This window comes from Centruroides sculpturatus, unplaced genomic scaffold (genome assembly GCF_000671375.1).
Source record: "Centruroides sculpturatus isolate CEXI.00-Female unplaced genomic scaffold, Cexi_2.0 scaffold225, whole genome shotgun sequence".
Taxonomy (NCBI): domain Eukaryota; kingdom Metazoa; phylum Arthropoda; class Arachnida; order Scorpiones; family Buthidae; genus Centruroides; species Centruroides sculpturatus.
The window spans coordinates 70215-80485 of record NW_019384500.1 but is presented as its reverse complement, the minus strand read 5'-3'; the positions used below and the strand labels follow the sequence as shown (position 1 = coordinate 80485).

General features: G+C 31.5%; 1 protein-coding gene across 1 annotated transcript in view; it reads left to right on the top strand.

The window, feature by feature from the left end:
* Nucleotides 1-10271, top strand: part of LOC111622019 — a 91680-nt gene that overhangs the window by 52248 nt on the left and 29161 nt on the right. Inside the window, exons 6-7 of the mRNA XM_023364319.1 lie at nt 1799-1903; nt 4415-4520. The gene's annotated coding sequence lies outside the window, so the exon portion shown is untranslated. The remainder of the gene's footprint in view (nt 1-1798; nt 1904-4414; nt 4521-10271) is intronic.

The window sequence follows — 10271 nt, the reverse complement described above, 5'->3', positions numbered from 1 at the left end:
GTTTTTTTAATTGATTGATGATTGATTCAATCAACTAATTTGTTGATTGTATTAACTTGATTCTTTAGATATTGAAAATTAAATAAATAACATTATGTTAATTTAAGCATACAGAAACGTTGCTGTTGTTCCAGGAAAGATCTTATTTTCACTTTACCGAGTGCTTAGTAGGTAATTTGCAGATTACCTAGATAATCTGAACATTACCTAGGTAATTTGAGAAATGGAATAATTTTTGCAGCTTTAACGGATCACCCTAGTTAATCTGCAGATTAGCTAGGTAATGTGCACATTAACGGATTTCGAGCTTTAACGGTAACATAAACAACAAAAAACAACATGTCACACTGATGATGTGTTGCAATGCCAATGGGAGTAAAAAAATTCCTCTCCTGGTGATTGGAAAAGTCCAACAGTCATGATGTTTTCAGCACAGCAAGATGAGTACATTACTGGTAGATTATCATGCTTGAAAGAAAGCACAGATGTACTTAGAATTTTTTTGGTTCCATGATAAATTCATATCAGCTATGAAGGAAGAGCTGAAGAAAAATAAACTTCTATTAAAAGCCATTTTTCTAATTGATAATGCTCTCAGTTATCCCTCTGACTTGTCTCTGAAATCAGGTGATATATGAGCTATCTTTCACCAAATGTGACAGCTGTAATCCAACCTATGGATCAGGAAATTTTGGAATCAATTAAACATTGCTATTGGCATGCAAATCTGATCTCTCTATTGATAAATATGAAAACGATTCTACCAAAGCTATGATGCAGATTTGGAAAGCAATCAACATGTATAATGTTATTTTCAAACTGCAGAAGCATGGGACATTATGGAGAGTACTACAATAGTGAAGTGTTGGAAAATGCATGGCCTTTGATTGACACTAAGTTGGAGTCTGCATCAAGTGATAGTGAGTCACTCAATTCAGAATTATTTCTGTATGCTGTGTTCATTGATATGTCAGAGGAGATATCAATGAAGGAGATATGTTGCTCGTGATCACACATATTACATATAAACATCGACAATCATAGCTTGTTATATTATAAACACGCCATCTTGTACTAAATTTAATGACAATCCAAATTAAATTTTAAAAATGTCTAAATTAAAAATTATTTATTTATAATTATTAAATTTAATATGAGATGGCAGCATATCTGCCTACCTCTATTCAAATTAATTGATTTCTAATATTTAATTATAGCCTTTACATAGCCCAAGAATTTGGCATATCATTTGGCATCTTTATCAGATATATCTGATTTTTTTGTTTTCTGTAAATTGAATTCACATTCCAGGTTGGTTCATTCCATGCTAGAAGAAAAGATGATGATGATTCACGCTTCTTAACAATGTATATTGTGTAATTTTCTTTGAACAAACATTATACATAAAATATTTGAGTATTTTTTCGGCATGGAATGCATTATCGTATTTTACATTAATTTCTATGGAAAAAATTGTTTTGTTATAAGTAAGATTCTGGAATTAAGTATGTTCGTTAAGTGAGATTTCACTGTACTCTTGTGGACCTATAATTTGCAAATAGATTAAGTTAAAATAAACAAATAGACTGTAAAACTAAAGTAATGATAAGATAATTATATATATTAGAATATGTTTTATTTTCATTCATCATTTATAAGTTTTTTAGAATTTTAAATTGTATAATAGAGCATATACATTATGTAGTTGAAAAATCTTATTTAAAAAGTTGTTCGTTTGAATAAATAATGCTAAAAATATTCTTTTAAAATATTAACTATAAATATTTTTTATTATTAGGCTGAAGATGATTTGCTTGATGAAAGTATACAAGAACAAATAAATGCAGAATTAAAAGCTTTAAGGATTCAAATTGCAAAAAGTCAAGCAGTTCTTGCCTTTCTGGTAAATAATAATTTTTTGACAAATAAGGCTATAAATTATTATGATTATTTTAAAATTTTACCAAATAATCAAACAGACTGCCAGAGTATATATAGAGGGTAATTAGAAAGTCTCAATTTCTTTTTCTGAAAATGGTAATAAAATCAATTGTTTACAAGTTGTGTGAAGCGTGATGATAACTGTCCACAAAAAACCTTTATATGTCAGTGTTGTGTTCGTTACAATATCCACTAATGTTTTCAACCTCCACCAAGGTCTTCTTCAGGTGCTGACTAAGCGGTGTCTCCCTGACTAAGTCTGACTAGTCTCTGACTAAGCTGATATATAAAGGTTATTTGTAGACAGTATTACTCAACAGTGTTATTACTCAAAACAGTGTTACAGTTAGAAGAAATTTTGTGTTAGAAGCATGATGACGCAAGAAAAGAGAATTGATTTGGTTTGTGCAGATTTGAGTGGATTAACATATACAAAAATACCATCAAATCTTCTTGTTCCATAACCTTCAAGAGATCATGACATATGGCTTGGCTTGCAACATAATCCTCCTCCTCCAGTTTTTGCAATACATGGACATGCTCTGTGCATTTCATGAGTTTGTAATGAAGGATCTTCACACTATTGGTTGTGTCACAGTGAGCATCTGGCTTAGTTTTCTGGTCGATGACATAGGCTTTGTGTTATTGTAGTTTCTACACAATGAACCATTTTGAGCAGTATGGTCCTGTACATTATCCACTTGCTTAAATTTATAAGCCAATAGTCTTATATTGACCCTGGTGGGAGCGGCTTCCTGTGTGACTGTCCACCATTTTGTTGTATGTAATTACTGTATATAGAATTAGAACTCCTTTCTTCTTTCTTATCACCCTTCTTCTTTCTGCTTTTAACCCTTTCCTGTCACCTGACAGGAGCACAGGAGTGGGAATATTCGTGGGTCCTGATTGGTGGTTTTGCCAACAGGGACAGGAGGGGGGTCCTGCTCAAAACGATTGTTAGACACAGAGCCAGAAAAACAAACACTTTTGGATTCACCACTGAGGAGGAAATTTAAAGGAGGGAGACTGAAGGATCGTGCGTAAGACAGAGATCAAAAGTAAGAGCCAGGATAGAAAAGGTGGGACAGAGACAAGAAATAATTGAGATATCCGTTCTTGAGAGATTCCTGAGTCTTGCTCTGAGTCTTTCTTCAGAATTTTCTGCATTTTTTTAATTCAAATTACCATAATTGCTGATGATTAATCTTAACTTTAAATGTTAGCATATTTTGCTTTAGGCTAAATTACAAGATTTGATTGATTAAAAATTAGTTTAAATATAACCTCAGCATCTGGGTCTAAGTAATATTGTTTATATACTAATTTTAATTATTATTATAAGTTAAAAGGTTATATTTTAAAAAAGGTAAAAGTTAATAAAACCTTAAAAAACTTTTCAAAAAACGACCACGAGAAAATAGCCTTCTCAGTCTTTACCAATTTTTAAGAAGACTTAATTAAAAACTGTAGACTAATAACTTTTTTCTAAAAAGGAATAAGCTTTATTTAATATTACCTCCAAATGCATTTTGCCCTGGCTATAACAGGAACTCTTCAGCTGATATAACATGACAGTCCATAGCAATATAATTGCTTCACAAACATCATAATTTTGATAACAAATTATCTCACATAAAGATGTATTCATACCCCTAACTACATTATTCCAGCATACCTCTATACTTATGCTGGTATTTAAATTAATAACATTATTCTGCATGACAATTGCATAGTATTTTTTAATTCTTCTTTTTGTGATAGTCTTTTCCTTATATACAATTTTTATGTTATTTATATCAATATTACAATTATGTTCCCAACAATGATGAAACCATGGTGAAATATTATTTTTTTAGTCTGATAGACGCTACATGTTCTGATAATCACTTTCCCAACTTGCACTTAGTTTCCCTCAATGTGTGTAAGAAAAGAATATAATAAAAAGAAGAATTAAAGAACACAATGCAATTGTCATGCAGAATAATGTTATTTATTTAAATACCAGCATAAGCGTAGATGCATGTTGGAATAATATAGTTAGGTGTATAAATACATATAAATGTCTAACTGTAACACTGTGTTAGTGGATAGTGTAACAAACACAACACTGATAAAGGTTTTTTGTGGACAGTATAAATACATCTTTATGTGAGATAATTTGTTATCAAAATCATGATGTTTCTAAAGCAATTATATTGCTATGGATTGTGATGTTATATCAGCTGAAGAGTTCCTGTTATAGCCAGGGCAAAACGCATTTGGAGGTAATATTAAATAAAGCTTATTCCTTTTAGAAGAAAGTTGTAGTCTATAGTTTTTAATTAAGTCTTCTTGAAAATTGGTAAAGACTGAGAAGGTTATTTTCTTGTGGTTGTTTTTCAAGAAGATATTTTAACTTTTATCTTTTTTTAAATTATAAAATATACTGATTTCATTGTTTAAATTTTTACAAATATATTTAATATTATTTTAGCAATCTAAAGGTTCTAGTGTATCACAAGAAGTAATAGAACATTCCAATTCTGAAAAGTGTTTTAAAAATTCTGAAGCCTCAAAAAGTCAAGATAACATTATAGAAGGTATTTTTGATATAATTCTAATAATATAATTATTTTAAATTCTAGTAATATAATTACCATAATTTCTTATGTAATATGGATTATCAACATACTCCATAACCACCAGTAGGTTTTAAAATAATATTTGCTAATGACATGCAAACTATGAGGTAGTAGTATATAGTTTATTCTAATCTTTTCTTTTCACTGGTCAAATTTAGTTTCAATGTTCTTTGTCACAATACCTGCTCAATTAGGTCATGAAGCAGAAAATAGGAAAATGAAGTTACATTACCAAAGTCTCAGGGGCTACATAGAACTTTGCAGGCCACAGGTTGCTCATGAGTAATTTAAACAATTTAGTATTGTCTTGTTAATAAATATCCTCTTACAACTATATCATTATTTATTTAATTTTTTTAATTTTATTTATTTCTCAAAAAGACACTGTGGCCAGATTGGCCTTTTACAAGCATCTTAAAGCAAAAATCAACAAAACCAACAAAAAAAAAAAAACAAAAAACAGGATGCGAGCTGAGAAAGAAAATTACATTCTACCTCAAGTCCAAAAATTAACTGAGAACAAATATCACTGTGGCTTAAGTTTTTTCCATTTTTTTTTAAGATTTCATAACTTGATATGTTACGTAAATCGTTGCACAGACTATTTCAATAGAAGATTAATTGAAAGATCGGTGCAGATCTCCCCACCTCTAGTTTAACTATTGGGAGTCTATATTCACAAATTATACAAGTATCTCGTGTTGATCTGCGACATTCTCCTATACCAATTTCGAGGAAGCTGTTTTCCTTTTTGCCCTTTATATATTTGAAACCCTCCAATAGAATCTGTTTCTTGTAAATTTCACTAATCTTGTCAATATTATTGGTGCGGTAGAGTTCAGATACTGATTCCATAAAGTTTAAATTATAAATTGAACGCATGTAATGATTTTGTGCCATCTGAAGTTTATTAACAGCATATAGAGATGCGGTTCCCCATACAGCAATATCATATCTTATTTTAGATTCAATGCAAGTGTGGTGCAGCCGTTTCAAGAGTGATGTGCTTAAAAAAGCTTGAATTTTCTTATTTATCCCAGTATACTTTGCCAGGGAAAGTGCAACATCATCTATATGTTTATTCCAGCACAGATTGTCATCAAAAGTTACTCCCAAAAACTTAATAGCATTTACTTTTTCTATGTTATAATCAGTTATTTCAATTTTTAGGTGATGCGGATTGATTATTTTATTCCTATTTGCAAAGCAGAGGAATTTAGTTGTTTTTTTTTGTTAATTACTAATCCATTGTTTTCCATATAACTATTTAAAGTTTTTAAAATGCGATTTAAATTTTCCTGAAGAATTACAACGTTTGTATGAGAATAAGTTATCAATAGATCGTCAGCGTACATCAGTATATTCTCTTTTGGTATATAGTTAAATAAATCATTAATATATATATTGAAAAGCAGTGGACCCAAGATTGAACCTTGAGGAATGCCCTTATTTGGCCTGAAAGAGCTAGAGATAATCTGTCCAATTTTTACAAAGTAAATTCTGTTTGACAAGTATGATTTTAACCAGCTTTAGAGGAGTCCCTCTTAGACCAACAGTTTGCAATTTTTGATACAAAAGTTCATGATTTAAGCTATCAAATGCCTTTGAAAGGTCAACAAAAACTGATATTGCTATTTTTTGATTTACCAAGTTGTGATGCTATTGATTGTTTCAAATGCAACAAAGCATCTACCGTCGAAAATCCTCGTTTATAAGCATATTGGTTTCTGTGCATAACCTGGAATCTGTCTATAAAAGTTGAAAATCTCTTGTAAAAAATCTTCTTGAAAATTTTAGCCAACACTGACACTATTATTATGGGACAATAATTTTCAATTTCACTTTTTGATCCTTTATTTTTATATAATGGCAAAACTAAGTTTTGATTTAGTTTTTCCGGAAAGTAACCATTTTCAAAAGATTTGTTTATCATATTCAATAATGGTTGAGCTAAGATATCAGATATGTGTTTTAAGATTTTAATATTTAAGAAACTGATTTCTGGAGTGCCATTTTTCAAACCCTCTATAGTATTATAGATTTCTAAGGCTGTTGTGTTTTCCAAAAAGAAAGTATTAGATATACTAACGTTCTGTGTTGCTCCGAATTGATATTGCCGAAGACGTCTGGAGCAAAGCCGTTCAAGGACCTGTAGTGCTCGGCAAAAATGTCACTAAAAGTGCGCTCATCATTTATCATTTTCCCCTTGTAATTCAAATGATCTATTTTAGCCTTATTCTTTGTCCTGGTTACCTGAAAGGGTAACGTCTTAATACTTTTCCAGAAGTCAGAAGGAGATTTAACATTAGAAAATAATTATTGATTATTGCTTTCCATCTATCCATAATTAATTAACATTTAAATTGATTGAAAAGTTTTACCATTATGTTCATAAAAAGAATCATCTTTTTATGAACAATAATAATGGTAAATGTTAAAATAAAATAAAATGGTAATGTTTATTCAGTTGATCATACCTAGGATCAACTGAATTGATCACAGTTCAGTTGATCCTAGATGGTGTTTGTGTATACATGGATAGATATTGATCAGATCACTATGATTCGTTTGTATACAGGATTTGAATGATTAGAATTAATATTGGATTAGTTTTATTCAAAAAGTATAAGCACCATAGGTGTGGGGTGCATGGGATTCCCATTGTATGGAATCTCGACATTTTGCTGTTTTCCTGAAGTGTGATTTGTGGTTCAATTTTACGCTGAATATCGAAACAAGTGGACTAAGGTTTTATCGCCACTTGCAATCTGATTGTATCTACACATAGTGTTGTCATCATGCTAGATAAACAATTCAGACAGGATGATATGTTTCCTGGGCATTTGCTGATTATTTATTTTTAAGTCAAATATACAAAATTTAAAATTGTATGTTGACCTTGAGGCAGTGTTTGAGGTGCAAGGTGAAGACACAACCAAGCAAAAGCACATTGACCAGAAGAGTGAGGTTAGCTTCAGTCTGACATCACATAGGTTGGAATGGTGGTACCCCCTATCTAGTGCAACAATATCATGCAATTAACAAAAACATGCTAGGAATTGGATGCATCTTCCTAAGTGCATCATCATCTTGCTTTCTGTTGTTTGTTGTTTTGAGTTTGTGGTGATCATTGACTTAAGGTCACATACATCTGTTGTCGTACATGAAACTTGCTCTGCACCTGTCTTTTGGTTGACCTCTGTTGGCATTCTACCAGACAGTATGCAGGTTTGAGTCTATCTATGGAGATAAACACCTCTTTTTGGTGTATTCAGACTTTGAACATCTTGTCCGTTCACTATAGTATGGGGAAAGGTACATCGTATGGCAGTTATAGTGATCGCAGTACAGCATCATGCTGCACGAAAATGTGGGTGCAGCAATGCACGTCCTGAGGGACAAATATCTTCCTTGCGCTGTGGCATCTTGTTGGCGCTATCTAGTGCATCAGTTCCTTGAGCTGCTAAATGAAAACTGTTGTGTTTGTGTCCATTGGTGTAAGGCAGGAATTCGCTGGGTAGTCATAGAGTGTCTTGTAGATGAATTCGGAATTGTTGTCTTAATGTCCTCCTTGAAACAGCTTGCATCCTTAGCAACACTATTGGTAAGACCGCCATCCAACATTCAGTCAAGCAAGCTTTGAATGCAGATTTGAGCATGTGCTACCAGGCTGTTTGCCATAGGGTAAAACAATGTGGTATGGATGTGACTGCTTCCCATTAATTTGGTCAAGGCTTGGAACAGGTGCAATTTGAACTGTCTACCCTGATTGGTAGTAATCACCTTCAGTACCCTGTAACGTGTGGCCCACTGTTCATTAAATGACTACTAAATATGTAGGCTAGTTTCAGAAAAAGCCTTAGCTGCATTAGTTTCATCTTATGCAAGATATAATGATATGCAGATTATATTCAAGAAGCTGTCTACAATTATGCAGTCTCAAATTGGATAAAGAGACTATAGAAAAAAACCAAAGCTGTGGGAGAATATGCAATTGCACTTAGCAAAGAAGACAAGTATTTAATATTTTATTGTTAATTGTCTACTTGGACTTTAGTTATTAATAGGACTTTATACTTTTAGTGTTAAGTGCAATACTGCTGATGAGGGGCATGCTAGCCTGAAACACGTATAATATGTGTACAGAAATTATTACTACAGGTGATATAATAAAGAAATTTTGTTCTTTCCTGAACTAACTCTCAGTACTGTGCCGATCTTTAGACACCAGTATAAAGTCCTATTAATAAGTAAAGTCCAAGTAGACAATTAACAATAAAATATTAAAATTTAAGGACGGTAAGACTTTTACAAAGACAAGTATTTCTTTGTAGGTTTAACATATAGGTTAATTGCCTCAATGGTTAGAGAACATTATGACTTGTGTACTCTCATAACATCATTGCAGTCACTCAGTGGGCATTAATAAAATATGCCACTGTTACAGTAAGTTGGAACTCACCCTTTGTACTTAGTAATTGGACAGAATTTGTTTACAACCCGGATTACTGAATGTTGTTTCATTTATACGAGTATTTTAGGTAAATACTTCAATGTCCAAATATTTCACTAAATACTTAATTACCAAGATTTGGTTGCCCATGTGATAGATGGACAGATTCTTAATCACATGGAATTGGGAGAATATAATTAAAAAACTGTGCAACAGACAAACATAAATTCTATGTACTACCTTAAGAGCACTTTTATATAACTAATGGTACTTTGTCTTTTACTGTCTGTAATTTTGTTTGCATCACATCCTCATGCTGGCAGGAATTTGATATCTGTTGCATATTGTACATGCATCACTGTCTTAATTTTGTTGTTTAAATGAGTTTAATGTTGAATTCAATTTTTAGAATGCTTCTCACATTCTAACTGTCACTAGTAAAGCTGATGATGATCTAATTTAAAACAAAAATGTTCCTCTTTTGTAAATTTTTTACTTTCTTAAAGAAGCAATAATAAATAATTATTTTATGAATATGGTGATCAAATGTCTGAAACATGGTTGAATATTCTGTGCATAAAGATTTGTTATTTTTTCTAATCCTTTCTGTAACTGCACTAGCATTAACAAAAAAATGTAAGCCTGCACTAGCATCTTTTCTAATTTCTATTTGAATAATGAACACTTTTCATGTTATCAATATTAGCAAGTAGACTTCTTTGTAGCTTTGTTTTGATCATGTAATTTTATTGAATTATGTCTTCATAATTGAAGTTTTGACTATTTACAAAAATATCAAATTTTCGAGTCTATCACAATCCTTTTTTATACATCACCAGAAGTAACAGTTAACATGGTATTTGTTTTGAAGAAAAACTTCTTAAAAAACACAGGTAAACAAGTAAAAAGAGGTTACAATGTTAAAAACGATCAAGTGTCAGCCTTCTATTGTAGGTTCTGACACTTTACATTAAAAACATGAAGAATTCTTCTCACCATGCTGTCCTTATCCATTCTTTAACTGCTTCAGGCCCTCTGGTGATGATTTCGAGTTATCCTACTTTATTTGCATATGAACACAATTTATGTATTAACTCAGGATACATTTCTTCATAATTGAAGTTTCGACTATTTACAAAAATATCAAATTTTCGAGTCTATCATACCATGTTAACTGTTACTTCTGGTGATGTATAAAAAAGGATTATGATAGACTCGAAAATTTGATATTTTTGTAAATAGTCGAAACTTCAATT